We start from the raw sequence: 27607 nt of genomic DNA, 5'->3' as shown, positions 1-27607 counted from the left end.
GTGCACGCGCGCGGATTGAGGCTAACTGCGTCACTGGGTACGTTTCATTAGCGAAATTGGATTGCCTCAAATCGAGTAAACGCGAATCTACCCCCTGTCGATTGTACGTTAGCGCTTCCGATCTCGCGTCGAACAATTTTTTCTCCTCTTTCTGTGCTATTTTTTGCTTTCCCTTCTCTATCTCCATCTCCGCCTCCTGTTTCCTCCTTCTCCGTTCACGTATCGCAAGAATACTCGCGCGAAAATTGCATCGAAAGTTTTGCTTGCGAGCGGCTTGTTTGCTCGCGAGAGACTCATCTAACCAATGGATTTTCTCCGAGAAGTATTCTCATACCGTTCCCATAAAAGGATTCCCCACCGGTGTAACCCAACGTTTACCTTTTTCTCTGTTGTGTTTCCTGTGCAGAGCGCATGCGATCGCGCGGACGAACATAATTTTTATTCACAGCGCGTTGTCCGTTTGCGAGAATAATTTTTAATTTTGAGCAGCAGTACGAGAATATCAAGGCATTTCTTTTTCTCCAAAAATATGTTGCGAGCAAATTTGAAGCAAGTAGAATAATGGTTATTTTTGGATATATGTATGCGAGACAATCTATTAATTTTCTGATAAGAAATAGAAAGTAATATATAATTATTAGAAAATATTATTGATTATTGTTTATATTTATTTAATCATCATTTACAAATTATTAACAATTTTATAACTATAAATTTTCTAATCACAATTTATTTACGCAATTTTCTAGTACTTAACATATTAGGATAACTCGAGGATATACATGCACATAACAAGAATAATCGTTTGAATATCGATGGCGTTTACACTTCGAGTTTCTTATTAAAATTTTTGTTTTATTGCGGAATTAATTGCGAACGGCAGATTTAGTCTACTATAATATAAATAGCAAAAAAACCGTTGTCTTCGTTAAAATATTGGTTTTGCAATGAAAAATGTTCGCGGCTGCTTGTGATATCGGAATTACGTCGAACACGGTGCGGAAACCGCAAGAGCGAAACTGTTAGATTATGTACACGATCACTTCTCGTGATACGCATTATAGGATCGACAGGAGAATAACCGAAGCTTGTAGATTGTTGGACGCAGAGGAGGATAAACACGGCATACGGGTATGCTAGAAGCAGTCGTTAATTGCTGATATTAGAGTTTAAAAAGAGTTTCCATTAATATTTCTACGATTATTTAACGCATAAAATATATTTGTATTTTCTAATGAAGTAGATATTTTTTAATATATTTTTAATATATTATTACGAAATATATCATAATAATTTTCTATCAATAATATAGAGAGTTAAAAATTAATAGTAGAATCTGTATGTGTTTATCCCAATATTTATAAAAGATTGCAACAATACGAAAATTATTTAGATATTGTTTTTAAATTAATGAATAGAAAGAACGACAATTTTGATCATTCGCCAAGAAATTGCTAGAAACGAAGCTATTTAAAAACGAAAAGAAAGAAGCGAATAATCAGAGTAGGAGAGAGAGAAAAGCTCTCGCGGTCACGCAGTGACGACAATTTCCCGCGCGAGCAAGGGAACGACGGACGGCGGCGCAGCGAGTAAACAGTGCGGCTGCTGAATGATAAAATTCGGGCGTTAATCAGAATCTTGTTTCCACGGCGGGGCTCTCTAACGAGGGACCGTCGGCCATTGTGCCATTTACGTTCCCGTTCCCTGCGGACGCATTTCCGCGTTTGTACGTCCGCCGGACTCCACGCTACATCTGTGTGCGTACGGACGCTCGCTCGCGGTGCGTGTGCGCGTATACGCGTGTGTAAAGTGTAATGCACAGGGTGGCCTTCGCGTCTGGTGGTGGCGGCACGCCTGAAGAGAGGGGTTGAAGCAGCCGCGTAGGTGGTGGTACCGTTAGTGATGGTGGTCGTGTGGATCGTTCGGGGTAATAGTGGGGGGGGGGTCGAAGGGGATCGGAACGTAAAGGGGAGCGGGCCGCCGCCGGCGTGAATGTAAAAGTGCGTGCGGGGGTGTGTGTCGTTGCGTACACACGTGTTATTGATCGCGCGCCGCTCGGCTTCGTTCCACGTTGTCGACTTGCCCGTGGCAGGGCCGCCAACTGTATTCTCGCTAACTCTATTCTCTTAGGAACCCTTCTACGTGTGCGTGCTAGGTGCGTGTGTGCGTGCACGAGTGCGTGCATATCAAGTTACGCCAGGAATTTGCGAGCGCGCGAGCGTGATCAGTCACGTGAGACGCGAGATGTAACTTGAATTTTAATTTCCTCAATTATCCTACGAGGATTCAAATTTGTATGAGAGATGATATTCGAATATATATTTTGTCTTGAGAAAGAGAGAGAGAGAAAAGAGATAAGATATATATTATTGAATATTTTTACGAGATTATTCGATCTTTTCAGAAAGTATTTCTCGGGAATTAGATACATTCTTTGAAATCTAATGAATTTTTCACTTAATATATATATTATAATATTATAAGAATGTAAAGTGTTGGCGTCATAAAAGTAGTATACAGAAATGCGCTGAAGTGCACGATAAAATTAATGATAAAATCAGAATATATAATCATTTGTCATGAATAAACACGTAGGAGACGCTGTGAGTCAAAAATAAATGATGTCTCATATGTGCGTAGGACGTAAAAAATTACTGGAGTGTGATAATTTCGTAAATAATGATGAGTTATTGAATAAAAAAATAAAAGCATACTTATTATTATAGAAACATATATTTTTACAATTCTGATATTTTATAACAAACATTTTTTATATCTTATTTCAAAGAATTTTATTTTACTTCATGTAGCAAATTAGGTTCTCCAATTATCGTAATTGCGCTTTTTGTAATATAACTCTATCACGCTTATACTGTATCGAAAAAATGAAAAAGCGTAGGAAAGCGCGCGTCTGCGTGGAGAATAAGAGGGGAAGCACTCTTAACCACACCGTTCAGGCGCGAAAATTCCTCGGTTTTCGGCTGGTCGATTTTTCACGCGCGATAGAGAATTATTAATTTTCCGATCGACAATAGAGCCCGTGTGATCCTGTAATCGGAACTTCAGGCACTCGCCGTCGTCGTCGTCGCCGCTATCGCCGTCACTCGTACCGCCGAGTGAACGAATAAAAAAATTGCCTTATCGAAGATTCTCTCCGACTGGCGTTGATCCGACTGTAAACCCCCTGGAAATTCATGCATCGTGCCTATGTAGGGATTTGCGTGACGCCGGATCGCGTTTCCGCGTTCGCCGCGTTGCACCACGCCATGCCACGCGAGCGCAAAAATTTCTCATTCCGCTGCGCGTTGTATCGAACGGCTCGTGAAACGAATAAATCTTTCGATGCAACGTGTATCCGCCGCGCCAGCATCGTGATGCGAAGATCTTTGTTCCGGAATCGATCCTAAATTATTTCGTGCGAGTCATTACCGCCGTTCTACCTGCTATTTCCGGTATTCCGCAATGGGGAGATTTTTCTACAAACATGTACACGTTACGGGCTTAATTATTCTCTAAGCTGATTAAAAATTTTGCGCATAATGGTGGATATCGATTCGCGAGGATTATTTTGCTAACATTCTCGCCAGATAATGTTGATTCCACGAGAAATTACTGTCATTATTTACACTCGAATACACTTTGATCGCGAAAACTTTGACGTGACGCGACGCAATTAATCATAGTGCTTGCTGCTTCTTGCCTGCGTTTCATTCACCGACGTACGCTTCCGATCGGCAATCGCGATTCGCCTGCGCTTTCGCTCAGTGTCACGCGGTTAACTCCGATGATACATTTGCACGACGAATAAGGCGCGACGTATGCATGGAGAAGCAAACGGATGACATTGACGAGTAGGCAAAGAAAGAGAGAGAGAGAGAGAATGAGAGTGAGAGAGACTTCGGTGACTATATAGTCTGTCGACATCGTGATAATAAACTTCAGTGCGTATATATACCGCAAGATAAAAAATTTTTTATTCTTTCGCTCTCCAGAAAGAACCCATCTTTTCCGTTTTATTTTTAGCGAAGAGATTCGGTCCGAAGATTCGGAGAGCACCAGTCAATCGAGAAAAAATAGAATATTTCACATATGATTTAGAATTTTATATGATAAAGGAATTAAAGAAATGATGTAACTGTATATACATATATTTGTGATTCGACATCTGGTGCGTATAAAAATATTGCTGACATAATATATCGGTAATTATTGCTAATTGCGCATTTGAACGAAAGGAAAATTACTTTTCCAACGCGCACCCCGTACATACTGGGCGATACGAGATCCTCAAAAGTTACTCGAGGGATATCTTATATCCGTAGGCGAGGATCCACGGGGTTGTGAGTTCCCCCTTTGTTGGCAAAGGGGAAGAAAGGGGCGGCAATTTTGTGGCCGCGGCAATTGCACGATTCATTCTCGGGGCTCACGCACGGCACCAATGCATGCGCAAAACGTAGCAATCATTAAGTTCCTCTCTCTCTCTCTCTCTCTCTTTCTTTCTCTCTTTCTCTTTTAGAATTGCCGCCCCTTCTCTCTTTATCTATATCACGTCCCCTCTCTGCGCCGGGTTTCGCCAGGAAGTCGGTAATTACAGGGGCTTCAAAAGGTCTGCTTCTGGCCTCGGCGGACAGTTTCGTGAGAATCCGAGATGGTCCGAGCATTTGTGGAAGGGTGTCTTTTGACGGATCGACACGTGAAACTTTGCAAGAAATTGAGATCTGAAAAACGAATCCGACAAAGTATGAATGGCGAAACGACGAAATCCGCGGATCTCACACGGTAGATTTGGTTCTTTAGAAACTCTTAAAATCGAATTAGGGGAAGATCATTTGCTGGTCCGACTCTCTACCGTTCATTAGTCTCTCTTTCAATACTTCCCCCCCCCCTCTCTCTCTCTATCTATATCTATCTATCTATCTCTATCTCTCTTTTTCTTTTAATAACAATATCTTTTTTTTTTTTTATAGGAATGCGCATATGCACTTATAATAAATTTAACTTTATATGAATTTTTTTAAATATCGTATTTTAAGTATTGTTGAATACGAAAATATTTGTTTATTAAAATTTTTGCGAAAGTACGCAAGATTTGTTTATTATTTGAATTATGCGAAATATTTGAAGAAGCTGTGTAAAATCATATCTCAGGATATTTAATATTTGACTTTGTTATCTCACGAAAAATGGCGCGTTCTCTCCAATGAAATTTTCATTTATCCCGACATCTTAATGTTTTCCACCGCTGTGTGCGGCAGGAAGAAGGTCGGCTCGATAACGACACGAATGTACGAAACTTTTCTTGCTATTCGGAAATCACGGCAGAACGGCTGTCGTAAGGGATAGAAAAAACGCGAATATCAAGTCAGAAAGATGGAGTCAGCAACGGGCCAGGAGACCCGGCTCGATTCCAGCGTTGAGTGTGTACCTCCTTACTACTCCGACTTTCTCTTGTGAGTTTTTCACGATCAAGGGAGCACGCATCGGTATAAAGGCCCTTCGTCGACCCGTTTCCATGCAAATACACGCGCGTAATATCACGGAATGTTTGCTGCTCGCTTTTCGTCATTTCATTTCCCGGGTAAATATCTCGCTTGTCGGATCGGCAAACTTTACTCTCTCTTCATCTCTCTATCATCGATGTCCATAAATGTCAGGACAAATTAATATGACAATTTAAAAAAGGTGCAGTTACATGGATACTTTTATGTCAAATTTTTTATATTTAACTTTAAGAAAAATTTTATTAGACAACAAATGTTATTTGATAATTATTGAATCTTCTTTCAATTAAATAATAGATAATAAATTAAAGAATATAAACTATTGATAATTATTAAATTATTGAAGGTTAAAAAATTCGAATTTTAATTAATTAAATTCCGAGATTTAAATAAAAAATAAATTTTTTTTCTTTATTGCTGTTAACTACATTTTGTAAAAATATAACTTTTAATTTTATTATGGAGATATATATTTAAAAATTAGAAAAGATGGAGGAAGAGAGTAATTTTAGAACATTCTATATCTATATGAAATATATTGTCCGTGATTTGAAAATTGATATGTATTTGATTTAGTTTTTAATTTTTTTTATATAAATCTGTGCAGTTTGTTTTAGTTTTTCGTTAATGATAACAAGCGAGGATATCAGTATGCATTCGTTATGTTTAAAACAACAAACGACTAGGAAGGCCCGAGAGAAACAGTCCGCGAATTCTGTTTGATTAGCTCGCCGTCATCTTCATCGCGTCTTTCGCGCCCTGAGCTAACATCCAACAGGATATAAAGGCCCTTCCTCGTTCCGTTTCTATGCAAATATACACGCGCAATACGTGCCGTACATACGCGACTTGCGTCTCGTCTAAGCTTGTTTGTCGAGGAAACACGACGGACGCCATTATGGGGCCCAATAACATCGCTCACGATAAAGTGCGCGATGGCTGTAATACCTGCCTTGTATAAGTATGTACTGACACGCATAACATCACATCTCTGTATAACGCAACGTATTTCCAGATACATGCGTTAAGTACAGCATGCATGTTGCATCTGGAGATAGATATATTAAGATACTAATTTATTTTTGTAGGTGATAGAGAGTCGTGAAAGGATTGAATTTCGTTAAATTCCCAACATTTGTATTATTATTATTAGATTTATTCCAACTATGTTTAGTTTATTTTATTTTATTCGTATACATAATATCGTTACAGCTGATAGAGATCGCTGACAGAAAATAAATCGGATTTTAAATTAAAAAGTCGCTTATCGTTATTCAGGTATACTTTTAGAAATTTTAAAATATTACTCTAATATAAAAAACTATAAAAAACAGTTATTCATATATTGCCAATTGTTATTATTTATTTAATGCGGAATTTTTTACAGCTTTAATCCAATTTATCCCTTCAATCTCATTCATATTTATATTATTATTGTTTCTATATAATATCATGTTTAATGTTTGATATTTATCAGAATTACATTAAAAAAAATGCTGTGCCTCCAAGTATTCGTAGAAACATTATTTTTCTTTATATCCGCCATTACATCGTTTTCATACGTATACGTTGTTCATATCCACGCGTGCGTAGTTGCAACGATTCGCAATCGATTGCACACAAAGGCTGCAGCTTCTCACTTCTTTCTTCTCAAGAACATTTTGGTTTCTTTTCGCGCGGAAAAATCAACAGTCGACGGCGATCGGCGATCGGTGAAGAATACGCCATTATCGCGGTTTTCCGAGCGACGAGCGCTTGCGACGTTTCGATACATCGATCATTTTTTTTGTTATAGAAACCGCGTGATACCCGATGACTGACGTACGTGAAACGCTTTTGTTGTTAATCTGAGAGTGGCATGAGCTTTGACAGGCTGAACGCGAATGTAGAAATCTCGCGGATATTCCTGACATGCAAATGGGTTTGAGGAGGAACGCGTTGTATATCGCCTTGCAAAGAATATGTAGCCGCTTTTAGTTCTTACCTTAATGAGCATCGTGCCACAAGTATATATGAGTATGCATTGCAATCCGAATCTTTCTAAGGTGTCTTTTACATTTCATTCTTATTTAAGTCTACCGACCCGAGTAGAACTTTGAACTCCCGCATCTATTTCTGAAAGGTATATTTGTATAATTACATAAATGAGTAGACTCTTTCATGATGTTATGATCCTTTGATATTTTACAGAAGAAACGTTTAAACAACATATGAAATATCGTAAAAAATTACACGAACATGTTTCGTGTATGATATAAAAAGCGTTTATATTAAAAGAAATTTAAAACGCGCGTTGTGTTTAATGGAAATGACAGTAGCCATTGTAAACACAGTTTATTCATAAATAATTATTTCCATTTGAAATTATGCAAGATTCTAAATTATTGATAAGCGAAATATGATGTCACTTAACGCAAGTAAAAAAAGTCATTTTTGTTTCATCATACAATCTTTTTCAAATACTCTACAATTTGACAGATTGTAAGACTCGGCAAGACTATTATCGTCTGCATATATAAGGAAGAAATGCCGGATGCGACGCAGTCGGGCGTTCGCATGCATACATAGTCACGTGTACGTGTGTTTATACGCGATGAGCGTATAAAGCAACCTCGCTTGAGCAACCTCGCAGTCCGTTCTCGCGCGTTAAATTAATTACGGGCGGCGCTATCATTTATTTTCATTTTCCCCGCGGTGAATCGCCCCTAACATCGTCGCGTCCTGCTCTTTGTCTCTCTGTCTCTCTCGTTCTTTTGGTGTCTAAACTATTCTCCCATTTCGTTTATCTCGCTCGCTCCTCATCCACAACGGATCTGTTAATGTAACATAGATTGCTGACTACATGTACGGGTTGCGCAACTATTGGCGGCCAAATTATCGCCATCTAATCCCCCATCAGATTTCTGCCTTAAATGAAACTAGACATCTTTCTAATATCCTCGAATGTATTTACGCTTTTAATTAATATACGCAATATAGGCATTTTTCGGTACGTTGGAATTGAAAAAATCGGGATATATATTATAAGAGCTCATCGAATCGACGACTAATCATGATATTTTCATGTGAAATTTTATTGCTAAAATAAATAAGGATTCGAAATGATGATATTAACTGATGTTTCATCGTCGTTTGATATTTAATTGTCGAGTATATAAACATTTCACGTATGTATCTCGGGTAACTTTTCAGGAGAACTCGGCGCTTCGCCGCGCAAAAGTTATTTCCCGGAGATCGCGTTACGTCGCTCAGCCTGTTTCCCTTCGCAGAGACGTGGCAGAAGAGTAGCCACTTCGGATTAACGCTGATCGAATTTCCGCCATCTGATCCCAGCCGTAATTCTGGCTGCATATGAAAATGTACGGCTTGGTAATGGCTTCGGCCAGCCATTTCCCTGAATTTCGCCATATGTGCATTGGATTTTCGGCTCTGTTGATTAGATGAGGGAGGAAATTCGAATAACCTTGTTTCGATGCAGCGGGATTATCAGGATTGTAAGGAAAAGTCCAGGCAAAAAAATCTTTAAGTTCTAAATTCTTTGTTCATTATCGACACATGGCGTTTTTAATACATTTTTATATTTATTGTTGAAAATATAAATACAATTTTAATCGTTGTTTGATCGAGTCATCTTTCGCGCGCATTAACAGTATTAATACACACATAAAACATGACAGAGCGGATGACATAAATATTATATTAATTCGTACTAATTAGTATCACGTTACATATTAATGCGCGCTAATAATATACATCATGCATAAAATGTATAATATAAACACTGAGTCGTTTCTGATAACAGTATCTAATATCTAATTAATCAATTTTACGTATTTAATATGCAGTTATCAAATGTTTTGACAATGCTCATCAAAAACTTTCTATCTTGATATATTTTTGGAAATTAATAATTATATATTATTTTATAATAATATATAAATTAAAATATTCCTATCTTTTTTTCTAATTTAATATATTATTTATTATAATATCGTATATTTTCTAATTTAATATTAACTCGTATTAACACGTGCAATAATATTTAAATACATCGTGAAATAAATGTACGGATTAGCGATTTTTATTTCTAAGTTTATGCGGATTATCACTATTTTGTCAGGCTCAATATGTGGACATCGCGATAGCTGAAACGCGCGCGTCTCTACAAATCTTTCGACTTTGCGGTTATTTCAAGAATAATGGGCCAGGATGGTGGTGCGGGTGTGATTTTTGCGGAGACTTCGAGACGAGATGAAGCCGTCGCGTAATTACTGGCCTCGTTAGGCGGGCCCGCTCGTCCCGGTGTCACTGCGACTCGTATTTAATTAGTGTTATCGCGGCTCGCGCCGCTTGCACGTACGGCGCTTTAGAGACGACTCTTATTTTTATGCATACACGCGTCGAAGACACGGTTGGGCGATGCCACTCGAAATACTTCCGCATCATCTTTGAAGAGGATAGCAACCGCGCGCACTTGAATTTTCTATCGTGGAACTGCGTGAGTGATAAGTTATATTGAAACATAATATTAAAATTAGTCGTGCAATAATAACGAATTTATAATATTTATGTCATCCGCTCTGTCATGTTTTATGTGTGTTTGAATTTATTTTATTCGATTCACACAACATATTTAAAGTGCTGGGAAAATACAGTAAAGAAAAAGATTTAAACGAAAAAAAATAATAATATATTTTATTAATTCTGCATAAAAAAAAATTAATGGAGTTGACATTTAAGCATACTATATCGGAGAAGGTTGTGTTTATTTTTATGAAATAGATTATTCTTTGATGATATGTGAGTTTGTGGAATTAATTAAATTTTTAGAATCTTTATACAGTATGGCATACATAAGCTGGGGTAAAGCGAAGAAACTTATCTGGAACAACTACAGCGTTCATTGTTATGCGTGTTTATAAGCGATTATTGGAATGTTGCTGTTACTTCAGTTCCATATCTGCATACCTTCTCTTTTAATTATTATGTTGCTATTTTGCAATTTCTCGATCTATTCATCGGCTCGTTGCAGTTATGCTAGTATTGCAGCAATGCATTAGAAACACCGGTAGTATTTAATTTTTATCTTTTATCTGAATACATTACATTAACTGAATATAATTTTATTAATAAATAGCTAAACATTGAACTATATCTTATGAGATCAATTCAGTGGTAGAAGAAATACTTAATGCAATAAGCTTTTTACACACACTTTAATTAAATAATGATTTTAAGAATAGCATATATATATGCATACATACGCATTGCGATATTATATATATTTTCATTCTTGTATAATAATTTCAAATATTATATTATGTGTTTACATGCTCATTTTTATATGTTTATAAATACTATTATATTATATATATATATATATATATATATATATATATATATATATATTATAAATATAATATGTAATATAATATGTATTATATATGGATTTTTAAAAAATTCTGAATAATATAATAAGATTGATATAATTACATAATAACTATACAATGAATATTTCGAGCTAAAATTATTTTCTTCCACGTGTCGATTATCACAAAGTTAAACGATCGTGGCACCTGTTTCGAAACGTCGTTGAACATCAAACAAAATCAAGCAGCATCAAGAGGCGATGGCGAAACGAGCAGATCGTAACGCAAGTATCATACTCGTTTTCCCAGTCTCTTCCTATATACGATGAAAGTAGATACCTCTACCTATCTACCTACATATTCACATGCCCGTATATATTTTCATGATGCCGGCAGAGGTTCTCACTCACCCACTTTCAAACCCTTTTGCTCCCTTGCCGTTTTGCTATCCCTTTTCATCTCCATGCTTCCACGCCGTGGTAGTTCTCTCCGTCGAGCGCGTAATTAATCGTGCAACAAGATGGTGTTGTAATACGTTCTGAAAGCACTACCGTAGCGCTTGCACTTTGCGCAGTAATGCAAGAAAGCCGCCGAAGGCCTTTGATATCGACCATGCCGGCCACGTGACTTCGAGCGCGGAACTCGCAATTTCTTCATTATCGAGATCGCGGTTGGCGGAATTATGGAGCAGAAGGTTACACGTGCCACCGCTTGGATTTATCAAGGGTAGCAATATTCTCTTTACAATCACGAAGGAGCAATTATAAAAATAAACCGTCGAGCTTTTGCAGGGAGAAAAGCCTTTGTGAGCTCAATTACCTCGCGATCGCATTTATTTATATTATTATTCATTCCGTGTGTTCCATTAGTCCTAGAAAAAAACTTTCCGCAACTCTATGCAGTTATTACACCGCGTTACATTGTGTTGTCGTCGGCAATCCGCTGCATCAATAAAGTAATTTACATAATCGTGTAATTACGCATGCGAGGGATGCGTTAGAAATCGCTAGAAATAGGTTGGTAGGTTACGATTGTTATTCGAAGGACTCGGAATGTATACATAAACGCAGTAGGCGATTCTATCGGCATTTCACAACGAAAGCTTTTCATCCATGCGAATACGTGATCGATGTTTGCAACGTTACGTTGAAACGCTGCGGCAACTCGCTTATCATCGATCGTACTTCTAGTACTTCATTGTGTGATGCCAAGCGCCCCATTTCACTTACATCAATTATTATTTTTTTTTTTATCGGTACAAGTGTCGGACTCGATCTTCGAGTACGTTTCGAACGCGAGCGTATGACCGATATTCGTTTCACAGTAGCTTCCGTGTGTCGACGACCCTCGTCACGCGGAAGGCACAGAGCCAATAGAGTATACAGCAACGCTACGTGAGAGTCTCGGAAATAAGGACACACCGGTTGCTAGTACGCTCGATGTCGCGTCTCCAACTATGCGCTACTTCACCGTCCCCGTTTGCACGCTTGCACTTTGTGCAATAATGCGGGAAAGGCAGGAGACCCTTTGATATCGACTATCTGATCGCGAGTCGTCGCTCCAGTGAAACTTCGCGAAGGCATCTTTTCGCCCTTGTGCAAATTCACACATACATACATACATACACACATCGCTTCTTCCGGACCCATACGCTGTGAATTACCTTTAGCCTCGATAATTATTTTTCTTCGTTAAGATGAGCTGATTTGATCAATTGAATTGCCGATAAATTTCGTAAGAAGGTGGAATGTGTTTAAATGATGAGTTCATGCTAGTGATATATTAATAGCTATGATCTGTCGATTTTTTTTTCTATATTTAGAGAAAATTTTAAGAAACATTATTTACAAGTTTTTAATATTTATTATCATATACCTTGATAATTAAAATCCGAATTAAAATATTAAAAATAGCGGTAAAATATCTTTCTATTTAATATAATCTTGTATTTAAAAAAAAAAATTTTAAATAGATTTTTCTCTTAGATGATTAAAACTTAAATATATCGGCGTTTCGATAAGGATTTCTATGCAATATATTAATCTTTATTCTTGTTTCTAAATTTTATATTATTTGATTATTTTATTCACGGTACTGCATTATGTAAGATTGCAATGCATTTGGTTGGAAATTACATCACTTGCAAGGATCGAGCCATAATTAATCGTGTCGTAATATCGCGAAAGAGACATGCGATTGCATCGGCGTCATCGCACTGTACACGTCGACGGAAAGAGATGGTCCTTTTGATGTCGCGCCTGCAATGCCATTAACAGCATTATATGAGAATGGTCCTCCGCTGTCGCATCTCGTTCCCTTTTGCAGCTTGTTTCTTAACGCTCGTTCCGAAAAATCACTTCGATTCTATCGCGCGACATTCGTTGCGATAATAAGTTTGATATCTTAGTGTAGAGACAGCCAATATTATATTCTTGAGAATTAAAAAACGAACATATTACATGAACAGATACGGCAACGCTCGTTCTTTTATCTCCGAGTCACGTAATGACATCGTTTGCTCTCCTTACTATAGATAAGATATCAAGTTCACCTCCTTTATTGTCTCCTCACTTCCGCCGTTTTACAGCTCGATAGAAGACTGGTGGTCGGCTGCGTTAAACGCGACGTTTAATACGGAACCTAGTCGACTTGTATATCACAGATCCCCGATCCCCGTGTCCTTTCGTTTGTCCGCTTCTCGATTTAATTTTCGTATCATCTCAGGCTCTTTGCATGGCGTTCGCTAAAAGGGTGGAAGAAAGAAGGAAGGATGGTACAGCCGTTTTGCGAGAGACGAATAAATAATTATTTGCGTCTCTTGTGCACGCCTCGTTTATTCGTCGGCGTAACGTTCCGTAGCGCAATCATCCTGTGGCTCCAAGATATTCCTCGTTCGCTTTTATATCGACCATACCCCGCGTTCCACTTACAGAGGGGAACCGGTTTTTATTCCCGTCTCTCATCTCATTCCTCGCCCCCGTCCCACCATGTTCTCCCTGCTCTCTCAGCCGCCTATATATCGTTCCGTTTGTTGTTGTTCTTCGTTTCTGCATCTCCACGCGCATCGTCCACGACGAATCGGGACGCGCGAGAGGAAGCTTTTCGACTGCTTCCTTACGCCCTTTCCGTTTCTCTTAGCATTCTGCCTTTGCTATTTTACGGTAATTCAAAACATTTAGGTCTGGAACTTTGAAGCCGGCGGAAAATGTCTCTTGAATGCGCGCATAACTCGTTTTCTCTCTCTCTCTCTCTCTCTCTCTCTACTCTGCAGTTATGCTCGCGAAATAACGGCGCGGAATTTTCAATGCTCGCGAACTTTGACGATTCGCCGGGCGGTTAAAGTGCTATTAATGCGATAAACGTTCGACAATTTGCGAAAATGGCGAGCGTTTCAAAAAGTATCGCCGTTTCGTATATATTGTGGAGAGTATTTAAATATCTGTATACTAATGTTTTTTATATATAAATATACAATTAAACTTTTACTTTTTATTTAATATAATAGGCTTTGTATTAATATTTTATATTAATTCATTTTCATCTTGTTTATTCGTATTTTGCGAATATGAATAGAATTTTTTACTAATGACATGCTATAGAATTTCAGTTACGAAAAAAGCTACCGTTTACGAAAATCAAGAATAATTGCTATCTAAGGGAACATTGTAATGGAGGTTGCTTTGGAGGCACTGCCGTATTAGCGATAAATTCTTTGCCCTGTGTGAGGAGGCGAATCGACTTTTATTTCGCCATATCTCTTCGTTTGCTGTCGTTTCTCGTTTTTTCTTACGGTAGTTCGTCATACCTCGACCTTTCTCCCTCTTCTTTTTCGTCGTCTCTCACCCTCTCCATTTAACTTGTCAGTTAATCCCTAGAGTTTAAACGTTGCGCGAACGTGGTAGGATCTCTGGAAAGCTTCGTTTTTGGTCGCTTCGAAGGAGCTTCCCCAATGTGCGAAAAATAGCGGGGAATTGGACGTCGTATCTATCGGTTACGGAGTACTGAATGTTCTTTGCGATCGTGAAATAGGATGGTTATATCCCAACATTTCTCAGGAACGATGGGGCAGAAGAGGGATTTACGCGAGGTTGGAAAAGAACAGAATTCGGAACGACTCTTGGACGCAGTTAAAATTGGGAACGGTCTAACAGCGGAAAATGAAAAGTTAAGACCATCTTATCGTCCATTTTCATGTTGCCTTGCAATTCTTTAGTTTAGTCTTCGGTCTCGATTTTATTGGGGAAGGATACTCAGATATATGTTTGTGAAGATTCCTACGAGAAAGTCGATTTCATGGCAAACGTGTAGAAGGAAAACGCGTCTATTTATACAACGCGTCATTTAGCAACACATTATCGGAAGACGATAAACGAGGACTCGATATTAGAAGCTTCTAGACATTCCGTTTTGGATTATCTTTCACGATATATCGGTACGTGAATCACTCCGATACATGTTCTCTCTTTCCATCCATGCCTTGAAAGACTCGAGTATGTCACAGTACACATCGAGCGCAAAGATCGATTGGCGTACGTGGTACGTATTCATTATCTTCATTGCAAAACGTATTCGCTACATCGATCACTTTTGAGGTAAAGATAGTTAACATGCTATAGCGTTCCAGTAACATAACTTCTCAAGGAAAAATCCACAGTTTTTTTTTTTTTTGATTGTTTTTTGTTAAATATTTGTATTATAATATGATAGATAAATTTTTTCTCGTAATTCTTTTCATAATAGTAATTATATAGGAAATATTATGATATATAAATAACTTTATTATATTTGTAATTGATTTTTTTTCAGTAAAAATATCACTTATTAGAAAATAAAATAAATTATTTTAAAAAATGATATAAATGTTTTTATTCGAGATTTTAGCAATTGGATTCAAATTTAAATTTCTATTAAATTAGTGTGATTTAAATTAAACGAAAAAGCATGTTTATCTGAAAATATACAAGTACTCTAAAAGCGTTTAATATAATATAAATAACAGCACATATTTCAAAATTCTGAAGTATCCTAATACTATATTAATTCTTAATATATTTTACGGTTAATTTTTTTCCTTTATATTTAGTTTGCATCCTACAATCGTTATTCCCGTTAAGACCGTATTTATTTTGCGATACTTGCGGGTTAAATAGTAACAAGTTGATTAAGAGAATAAAGAATTGAAGAGATGTTTCGTTCTTTAATATTCCCTCGTCACCTATTTTTACTCCCCGAAAAATTCCTACTTACCTTTGAATAATTCGCTTTCTCGCACAAACCTGTATCTCGCACCTTTCCGTGTGCGCGAATAGAAACGGAAAGTTTTAATTGCAATTTGGACGCGCGCGCTTCATCTCCGATAAGCCGGAGCTACCGCGCCGGGCGAATGCGCGACGTGACGCGGACGTAAATAAATCTCGCGCAATCGGCGCTCATCGCCAAAGTTTCGCAAGATAAGAGCGACGATGAAAAGCGAGCAGGGTTGTGCGGTTCTTCTGCTCGACGATACCCGTACGCTTTTCTCTTTCCACGTAGAATCGTTATGTCGATTACGAAATCGACCGGCACGGGGGGGGAGGGGGCGGGGAAGGAGAGATAACCGTGTATATACGGCGAACAAACTTTACCCTCTTGTATCTCGAATTGAGGCGCGACGGTAGATAAGCGAGTCTACGTACGACGTACGCGATTGTATCTGGTGTCGCAGAACTTTAGGCATAAACCCGTTATATGCTCTTTGGCATACATTTATATGCGTACATTTCCTATTTGTTTATACAATGTATATACATAGCTACTATTATTCGGATAATTTAATATTTGTATTTTATTTTGAAATTGACTGCTAGGTAACATTTATTTAATTTATGAATTTGCTAATACAGATATTATTTAAATATTATTATTATTAAAGAAGAAATTATTCTATTCTTTATGATATATTAAATTTTATCGCGATAACCTGACATATCTGTTTAAAAAATATTTTTTTATTATTCTCAGAAAGCCTGAAAAACTCGACAAAATTTTACGACAGTATATATTTCTTGGCATTTTTATCGCGCTACAAGCTTCTTCGCGACGTAATTCGCTAGCGATCTTATCGACTCGTTTATCTACAAACACGCTGCAATCAAGTAACAGTACACCGATATAGGTATATTATCAGTTTGCGAAACTCGAGTTGTTAAAATCGTACATACGTTACGGTGAGAAGAGAGGAAAAAAAAAGAGACACCTTTGAATTGACAAAATATTTCATGTATTTTCACACATATTTTTGACATTTGTAAAATATTCACACGAGAAATAAATACAAGAAATACAAAAGACTTGGAAAGATTGAAGAATCTAAGTGCGCATTTTGCGCGAGAGCGCAATCGTCATTCAAGTATGCGATACACGGCGCTCTATTTTTCACGCTGCTCTCTTTACACGCGTGTTATCTCTGCATGGCGAATATAATATAACAGCGACGTTCGACAAATTCAAAGTAAGTTGTTCCGTAGTCGGAAAGAGAAGAGCAACGACGGCCACGCTTCACGCCACGACAAAGCGAATTGCACTCGACGACCGTAAAGTGGCCGACGGCTATTAATCCGGTACGGCAAGAAAAACCCTCATGGAAGGTGCACTCATTAAAAAAGCACGGCTTAATAGTCGTCACTCGCGAGCCTGTGAGCGTGCGTTACTCGTAAGAGAGCTCGTTAATGGGAATTATTTTATATTCAGCAACACGCCACACTCTCTTTCTCCGCGAGTGCTCCTGCAACCGGTCCCTCGCTCTCCTCGCGATGATCGCGTGGCGATTTTAATTAATAGTATTAATTGCGACAAAGCCGCGCTTTTCCGTTAGCCGTTTAATTGCGAGTTATTCACTTTCAGTGCGATACGCGCGAATTTCGAACACGTTCGCGAGAGAGATTGTCACCCCCCCAGTCCCATGTCGAATAGCATCGAAGCGGTAAACCGGAACGATGCGAGAGCGATAGCGCGGTTAGAGCATCGCTGCTCGGCGATGCTATTTTCGCTATTAAACGCGCAATTCTCGACACCAGTAATTACATCTAATTTCCTTCGTCTTTTTTGATTGCAGGTAAGCCCGACTAATTGACAGCGTGCTCGACGGGAGTTGATCGATCGAAGCGTCTGGTCTTCTTCGCCAGAGAAGGAACGAAGAAGAACTTGGAAGCTTGAATGTGAACGTTAAGGTAACAGGTAACGAAGGAACGTGAGAATCGCGAAAATTATTCCGCGATCTTCATGCAACGTTGCTTCCTTCTTGTCCGATCTTTCAATTTTCTTCTCGGTGAAAATGCGAGCGACATTTCTCAAATTTCTAAAATTGACACGCGAATTAAGCGTGTCAAATTAAATTTAATAATAAATTCATAGGAACTCTAGTAAAAAATGTAAGAATTATAATATTATTTTTATAATAATTAAATCTTATGGTTATGCTCAACAAGAGATTTACAATCGTTGATATATTGTTGATACTAACGTTTCAATGAAATCATTTTCGTCATTTTATAATCTTTTAATATTTATACCTAATTAACTAATAATATAGGGATATTGATAATAAATATTAATCTTGCTGGCCTTAACGAAGACATGATTTTGGCTAATCCGCGCTAGGCATTGAAATTGAATCGATATTCATTTTTCGTTTTCCCGGCAGTATTATTATGTTGACCAAAATACAAATCGAGAAACTATTTTATGATCTTGCCAGCGATGAATATTTGAATATCATTGTTGAAATTACGAAAAGATCTCGACAAATAAAGCACAAATATATTATTAAGTGCCGCAAACAATTGGAATTATTAACTGTACACAGCTTCGTGCATCCGCTAATCCGATTTCTTCCGGGAAACGCGTTTAGCTTTCAACCGCTTATTACCATCGCTCTCGTTACGAGAGGCATTACGTGAAATATACAAAATCGACGAGAATACAAATTCTCTCGAGCCATTATCGATTAAGAGCAATACGTGCGATTACACGTACGCGATAGCATTATTTCAATAATAATGATAAAAATCACAAAGTCGCAACGCAAATATTTGAATTGTAATCATCGGAATTGAATATGCTTAATCATAATTGTAAACAGAAAATACAATTGTATGTAATGGAAACCTTTTAAAGTAGAATTGGGTTTTGTAATGAGACGTACGACATTTACAATCAATATTTTCAGATAGTTATTCGGTCGTGTTTATACAAAAACATGCTATAAATTTTACGACTATATATATATATATATTACATATGCGGTTGCTGAAAAACTTGTTTTCTTTCTGTTTGTATATTGGTTGTACGTAACGTGTTTCGCGAGTGCGTGTCGGTCGAACTGACAAACTAAAAATGATGAGAAGAAAAGGTGAGAGCAGCGAAAAACCAAGTCCGATGATCGATGCGTCGAACGATTGATAATTCAGCACGTAAGTGCGACAGAAAGAAGAGTAGTCAACGAGTTTTTTCTCGGAAATACCCGCTAAACTCGCGTTACATTGATATATAGAGCGGCCTAGAAAGAAGGAATTCAGAAGCCAATTAAGCGACGAATCGCTTAAGCCGATCGATTTCGTACTGATACATTCCGTACAATTTAAAAATCGTGATATTATTTGAAAGGATGTATTAGTGAAATTTCCATTATGCGCACATTTAATATATTTATAAGAATGCATTTGATAGCGAAATAATTATTTTCTTCTATCAACGCTTGCATAATGGTATCTATTTATGCCTGAACAGAATCAGACAAAGCTCTCTCTCTAGTTGTGTGCATATTTGATTTTTAAAGTAATTTTTGTCGATTTTTTTCTGCACTTATCCATTTTTAATAATTTTATTTTGCCGACTACGAGACACACACTACACTGTGTTTCGGTACGAGAAAATCTAAAATTCGTCATAGTTGTCGAGTGTAGGAAGAATAGCAGTTTATTCCTCGCTTGCCGCGTCGAAAAACCGGACGACTGTAAGGCAGTTTCGCGGACCTTACTGATTTATTATTGATCAAGTATCCTCGTTCGATGCATAGCCCCCGTATCTTCGGCATCGGGCTTGTATCGTACTGTCGGATATTCCGAAAGTGCGCTAGGCGGAACAAAGCTCCCTACCTGATTTATTATTGAGCGTAAGCAGGTTTTCCTTTCGGGTTTCGCCGCTGGCGCGAGCTCTAGAGGGAAAGGGATCCGGACTGACGTTAATAGTCGACCCGACGCCCAGCGTCCGCTCGCGCCGGGAAATGTGTCGAGAGTCGTCTCGAGAATTTTCAAGCGTCGGAGAAAATCTCATAAAGGCTCGGAACGCCCCCACCGTTAACTTCTTCTTGGTCGGGCCTTGATTCGATGTACGCTAATTTAGATATTCAGTATATTCAGTGAGCAACTACTAAACTCTCATTTTTATATTTCCAACACATTTAAAGTAATATAATTGTATTTTTAATAAAAATTTAAATTTGGTTTCTGTGCAAGACACAAAGAGCAATAAAAACAACTTAATAATTTGAACACGAACAATCAAATAAGCAAAAGCTCATATTTATAAGCATCATTAATATCTTTTTATAATTGCTAATTTTTTATATAAGCTCTTTTTTACAATAAAATTTCATTAAACTTTATATCTACATATATAAAATTTATCTATATATAATACAGAGAGAAAGAGAGAATATATTGTACGATACGAATCGAATGTAGTAAGTATTCTTTTCAATCTTTTTTCATTTTCGACTTAATAAGTTCGCTAATTTATCGTTCGGTATTGAATATCACATTCTTAAATGCGAGTCATTTATTATATATATATATATATATATATATATATATATATATATATATATATATATATGGATTTACAAGTTTGAAACGGATTTGATAAAACGTTATATGCGCGTATAGTATCTGATTGATCGTATTGCCAGCTTGAGGTCATATGCAATTGATTGCTACCGTTGTTGGTATTAGTGCAAAGCACTCTCGATGTATCGCCAAACTATTAATAATCCGATTATTCGTTCCCGTTTCCGCTCTCACTTCTTGCTCCACGTTTCCTCTTTCTCTGCTGAATAGTTCAACAACCTCGTCCGGCGAAAAAAATTATTTCCTTCTAATGGACTGACGCATTTTTAACTCCCGTCGTTGTTGGCCGTTTTCGTTCGATACCGTAATTCTCCGGTCGCCGCGTAATCGTGATTACCGGCCGGCATCGACCGCATTATTCCACCGACCCGCGATTTCTACGTAAACCGTGGATAATATAATATTACTTATTGATAAATACAAGCGTACCTGTAATTTCCATCCGGTTTACCGAAATTGCACAGTTATTAGTTGTAATACTTTTCAGTCGTCAATTTTTTATCTCTCCACAAGTAACAACATTTTATGCGAATAATTTTTTATTTTACATTTACTTTAATGCACTTTGATATCGGATAGATAATGTTTCATTGCAGTAACATTTTGCATACGATAAACGCTAAAGTTACATAATGTTGTGAATGGTGATATTATCTCAGAATATTATAGTTGTCATGTAAGAGTGTGATTCTTTATACTTCACTTACAAAAGGTACGATAAAAATTATGATATAACGTAAAATTAAAATAACATTACATACATAATAACGGGATTATCGTAAAAGTGTACTATTTTTTTTTTTCTTATTCTTATATAAATCATGTAAATAGGAAGCTGTTTCTCTCTTCTCTCATAAGTGTGCACTAACTGATGCGAAACTTTCGAGATGCGATCAAGCAGCCTCCTCGACTTATCGCGCATTATCCGCAGGATTACTGTGTCGCGATTCCACGGCTCTCGGAACTTTTAGTTGGCTTTCTCCGCCACTCGTACTGCAGTAAAACTCGGTAAACGCTGTCTGGCGGAAACTTAAGTGGCCTGGCAAACCGCGACGAAAGGCTCTGTCCTCTGTGACGAAGGATCAAATATCCGGCGATCGTACGTGTAGTCGTTGGATGGTTCTGCTTGCAAACGCTTCCATGGCTATCATATACACTGTGTTCCAAAAGTAACAATAGTATGTTGACTCTATTAGAGACATGCCGTTTTTAAATTGATACGCTATACGATTCTAATACTAATCAATTTTTTATTATGTTATTAAAAAAATAATTTGATGTTATGTATGTAATGTAATTTTCATAATAATAGAATAATTGATTTAATATAGATATCTCTTAAATTTTTAAAAGAGAATAAATAAATATATATAATATATAAAAAGAGATACAGATAAATAAGTGTACATATCTTACTAAAGAATAAGTATGGGGTATACTGGAATAGATTGTGGCTTCCAAGTGTGCACACAATATCAATTTTTATGTGTGTGTGTGTGCAAATATTAGATAGATATTTGGTCGCAATTCACGAGGCCTCGAGACGATTTATCGGTAAATTATATACTAATGTCACGTATCATGAAGTCGACTATCACAGATTCGTCGGTGAGACGAAGGTGAAGAGGTTCATCGGTGTAACAGTATCGATAAATCGCTGAAGAAAAATGAGGGCTCTCGAGAAAGTGCCACGGGAACCACGTGAAAAGTTGGTCTTTGATATGATTTTATCTCGTCAGATGTAACGACGAGAGTGCGCGACAATAATTCGCGCATTTGTTGTAGAGAGGAGTTAATCTCATCGGAAATTGGATTTATATTTCTTTCGATTTTGTGTAGCGAAAACCTTATCGTTTTAGCGACGAGATATTATCGCACAAAATACACGTCTCGAGTATTTTCATAAATAACGAAATGTGCGCAATCGATTTAAAGGATCAATACCTAATCCCGATGAAAGACACGATTTAAAGCGAGTTAAGATTTTATTCGCGAAACGAATTAATCGAATTCATTTATTGAAAGGCGCTGCGAATGCGATGAGTAAGATAAACCAAATTAAAGAGATACAGGTCAGAGATTTTTTACTTCCTTCTAATCCGCTATGATTTAGCAGTTTTCTTGCGGTACAAGAAAGGCAAACGATAGCAACTAATTCACCTAGACGTTTATTTGAGAACTGAATTATTGATTATAATACGGTGGTATATACATTGCAATCGCAATAAATCGGCAGCGTTCAGCCGCGTGCTCCGAGGGTATGATGGTTTCATGTAATATTAATAAGGTAATAAAGTTCGTACTTGTTATGCGAATATTTACTAGCTAATCGAACCTGTTTTACACTGCGGCGTTTTTCTTTATCCTCCTTTATATTATATATACATGCCTCCGATCTATCATTACTTTCAAATTATTTTAGCACACCCAGGATGTTCCGCATTTTCTGCACTTCCTTTTAACTCGAGTTTTTCGATCAACTGAAATTGACTTTTCCTGAACAAAAACATCAAAGCGCTAATAGCTGATCAATCATGGATAATTTAAAGTCCAACATTTTTTCGCGAATTGCGAAGGAGGCGCGGATGTTGAAAATTTATCCTTCCTTTTACTTTTAATAGAGTTTGCTTGAATAAATTTACATGTTATATGTTAGTTATAGATACTTAATGTTAAAAATGCAGGAAATATCTTGAGACATTTTTAATTCATCGATTGTGGGGAAACAAGAAGCAAAAGTTTTTGAATAATTAAGAAAAGTCTTTAAAATGTGCGATTAGAATACAAGATAGCGACAGATAAAAAATTTTGATAGTCATTTGGGCGAAAGTCTAATAGTACAAGTTTAATTACGTGCTCACTAATGAAAATAAATAAATATCGGAAGTACTTGCAGAAACCGTAATCGTCATCGTGCCCGCACGAACTCTGGTACGCGTAATCGTCTTAAAAGTGCCACGGCGACAATTGAGCTAATTAACTCGATGATCATCGGACCCTATTACAGGCGAAATCGATTTAGATGCGGATCTGCGCAGCCACCATCCCAGCCTGATATTGGCCGTGGGGATGAACGAGTTCTACGACCTCGTTAATTACCTGAGTTACCGCGAACTTTTCTACGATTCGACGGTAGAGAGCTTCGGGGATCTCTAATGGATCCCGTAATGGGTTCGCAGCATGGTTAGGGGATACGTAGGATCGTTCGCGGTACGATCGTGGCCGAGACGATTTTTGTGTGCACATGGATTAACACTTGAACAGTCGTGCGCGAGATTCAGCCGATCGCACTGTTATAAAGGGAATAATTCTCCCTTGGCTCGATCAGATTAAATTTAATCTGCTATTATTTAATTTAGTTCATTCGAGAGATTTATAATATTTAATATAAAAAGTGACTTTATTACAAGATTTTACATTTTATTTTAATATAAACTAGATTATATAAATAGCTAATTTTGTGTATAATGTCTTATATTATTTATCGCCTTAGTATTTAGTGTATATATAGTATTTAGAATATACATATAATTAAGAAGTTTCGAAAAAGCACAATGACATATTTTTGTGCATTTTCTATTTATATATTATGTAAAATTGTTATAAATAAGTAAAAGTAGATTATAAAAATTTCATAAGATTAATTAATTGCTGGTAGGAAAGATATCCAAAAGCCGAGAGAGTTTTTCCGCTATATTTAAGCGCTTCATTGACGCACTACGTCTCTACGGTAATTCTAAGTTCGCTAAACTATGCTAACCATACCAACAGATTCTTCGCGTTTCTAACCGGCTTATCGAAAGCGGCTCGCTACGCGCGTTCCGTGTCGAACTTCCTCGATCGTGTATTCCATTAAATTGCTTCCCACTGAGCGAACGAAAGCCACGCCTGATACTTGGCCGGCAGCCAAGAATATTTATCTTTAATACGTATACGCTCATCCGTGCGCCGCGGAAGGTACACGATACAACGTTTGCGCGGAAAAACATTTTCCGTTTTATTCGAAAAAAACACGGAACCGCACACACCGGATGGTCGGCATCGGCGCACCGCTCGATGCGGGCGACCGCTGCGTGTTGCCGCTACACGATTGCCCATAAAGCCTCGCGATACCATCGATACCCTCAGATCCGTGTAAAAGCCTGTAATCGAACGAATAAAGCGAATCTTTTGTCGCTCAGAGAACTGTAGGATCGATACTCTTGTATCGTATGTTGAGATAGTCGCGCGTCAGTTTCACCGAGTATTTATCCTATTGTAGTTTCAAGGTCACAGACATTTTATCTCTCTATCTCTAGTTAACTCTATTCTGTCTGAACATATATCGGATTTAGCGACGGTGAACCACTAGCGGTGAAGAGACTCGTCTGCCGGAATCTGAATTAGTTTTCTCCTACCGAGATATCGCGGGATCGTAAAGTCTCTTAATCGGATGAGTGTTTAAATTCCGAGAGAGAGAGAGAGAGAGAGAGAGAGAGAGAGAGAGGGAGAGAGAGAGAGGGAAAAAGGAGGCGAGGGGAAGGAAGGAGAAACGAGAAATAGAATTACTCGTAAAATTGTAATTCTCGCAAAGCGCGTACACGCTTCTTCTTCGTATAATCTGAGAGAGATAAGAGCGAAGATTTGAAATCAGAGTGCGGAAGGCCGCGATGTTCGCTACTGGTGGCGACAGAGAGACTTCCAAATGTATACTTGATGAGGTATACACGCGGAATCGCAACAAGAGGGAAAGTTTTCTATTTCAATCGCGCGGGATGATCGATGCACTTTCCGAGTCGAAGTTCTGCGCTGGATTATATCGCGCGTAGCTTCGAACAGTGTACGATAGTTCTCTTTTTCATTTTTCTATCTGGATTTCAAGGAAAGGGGGAGGGAAAAAGGGATCCTGCTAGTATGCATATATTAAAAATTCTTACGTACGGAAATTTCACTTAAAAAATATACTTTGCTAATGTAAACTTCACGAAATGATATACTAGATAAACAATTGATTTTATTCTTTTCTCTCCGCGTCATTTTCTACTACGGAATCAAATGCAAAGATTGCATACAAATCGGTGCATTAATATTTATGTACAGTATTCACGAAATATTCAGATGAAATTGCTTATATAATTTATACATTTTATAAAATTATATTTTTATATATATTTTTGTGTGTAATATATTAAATTATTATATTAAAATTATTAATTTTATTTATACTTAGCTTTATTATTGGTATCATTAGTTTTGATATTAAAATGGCTTTTAATTATATTTTTATTAAAAAATAATTGTCTGCCTAAAATAATCAAATCCGTAATTAAAAAACTGGAAAACTTGAAATACTCTATAAGAGTATCAATCTATACTCTATATAAGTATCGATATTCTTTTTTGCTTAAAACAATCCATTTACCATTAAAGATGCGGTGAATGCATGAATCGATGTTCATCAAATTTTCATTGCACTCGTCGCGAATCTTGTCAAGAGCTAGGCGAATGAGCTTTCGATTCAACCAATCGATAGGCGATTTTGACAACGGAACAACTTTACAAGAGCTTTTACCGTACCACCTTCGTTGTTCAAAGAAAACTCACTCTCTCGACGAAATAAGCGAGTGTAGAAGTCCCTCGATAAACAATGTCAAACATGCCGCGATATAACAACGACGTCGGGTATTTTCACCGCGTTCGTTAAGACAATTTTTTTTTTTTAGCTGACGAGGTTCTTGCTCTTTCTCTGCAACTTACGTTTTTTGTCGCGTTCTTCTATCAAAAGTTTTCTCTCTTGATGTTGCCTTCTTCTCCTCTTCTTTTGACAACCTTATCCACACCCGTCTCATTAGATCTTTGTAAATCTTGTAAAGTCGCGATCGAAACCATTCTTGTGCTTGTAAAGATGCGAGGGAAAAAAAAGAAAAAAATTATTATAAAATGTGAATTTATGTGACGAACGCGCTGCGAGCGCGTATTTTCTTTCTCTCGAATTATATACGGGTAAAAAATGTTCGGATAATAAATGTAAAATTTTGACGTTTACAGCGCGGAGAAAGATATGCATCTATATTTGTAATTATCTCATCATTATGTCGTAAATGTTATGCTCGCATTGACGACAGTAATAACTTTCATTACGGACATGGTCTAATTACTGCGAAGGGCATAATAAACGCGCATATCAGATCGTCGTCGACGACGCGCGAAGTTTAATTGTCATTCGACATTTAAATGGCGCAATTAATGCGAGGCCGTCTTTGCAAATCGTGTCGCATCATCGATAAAAAAAACGACGCATGACATCTCTTCTTCGGAATAAAACGGCGATGGGCACGCGTTCTCGGGAGGGCTCGGCGCCATTCTGGCAGGTGCGCCTCGGCTGCGTTTGACAGGTGCGTCATTGTTAGCGGAGCATAAAGAAAGGAAGTGGCAGGAGTCAATCCCAACCGGTAGTAAGAGCGAAAAATCGAACACTCTAGGGGGACTGATGGTGAGAGCGCATTGGCGTAAACGCGAGTGTATCTACATTGATTTTTTTGTTTCCGAAGACTGATATTCTCATAACGTATTTATATCTGATTTTTATTTTGCGTTTTGTGTATGATACGTATTTAATTATAAATAAACATTCTCCATAAAACTTTAAGTTATTTTAAAAAACTGTATATTTTTTAATCATATATTTTGTTTTAAAAATAACTTTGAATTTGAGCTAAATCAAATTTATTTATTGAAGACCTTGTATTACAGAATTATGTTTCTTTGTAGTTCAGTGAAATTCTGACGAAATTAAATCTCATAATATATTTATATGGTTTATCAATTTGTGGTGTATTAGATAAAACTTCTTGAATTTTGTTACTGTCATTTT

General features: G+C 37.3%; 1 protein-coding gene across 3 annotated transcripts in view; it reads left to right on the top strand.

Annotated features, from left to right (window-relative positions):
* LOC126849571 (Krueppel-like factor 6) overlaps positions 1-27607 on the top strand; it is a 307018-nt gene that overhangs the window by 63918 nt on the left and 215493 nt on the right. Inside the window, exon 2 of one of the 3 annotated variants that reach the window (XM_050591524.1) lies at positions 17964-18078. The exons of the other annotated variants lie outside the window; for them this stretch is intronic. The gene's annotated coding sequence lies outside the window, so the exon portion shown is untranslated. The remainder of the gene's footprint in view (positions 1-17963; positions 18079-27607) is intronic. 3 annotated transcript variants of the gene reach the window in all.

Source organism: Cataglyphis hispanica, chromosome 5, assembly GCF_021464435.1.
Source record: "Cataglyphis hispanica isolate Lineage 1 chromosome 5, ULB_Chis1_1.0, whole genome shotgun sequence".
Taxonomy (NCBI): domain Eukaryota; kingdom Metazoa; phylum Arthropoda; class Insecta; order Hymenoptera; family Formicidae; genus Cataglyphis; species Cataglyphis hispanica.
The sequence above is the reverse complement of the archived record's forward strand: the minus strand, read 5'-3'. Positions and strand labels throughout refer to the sequence as shown.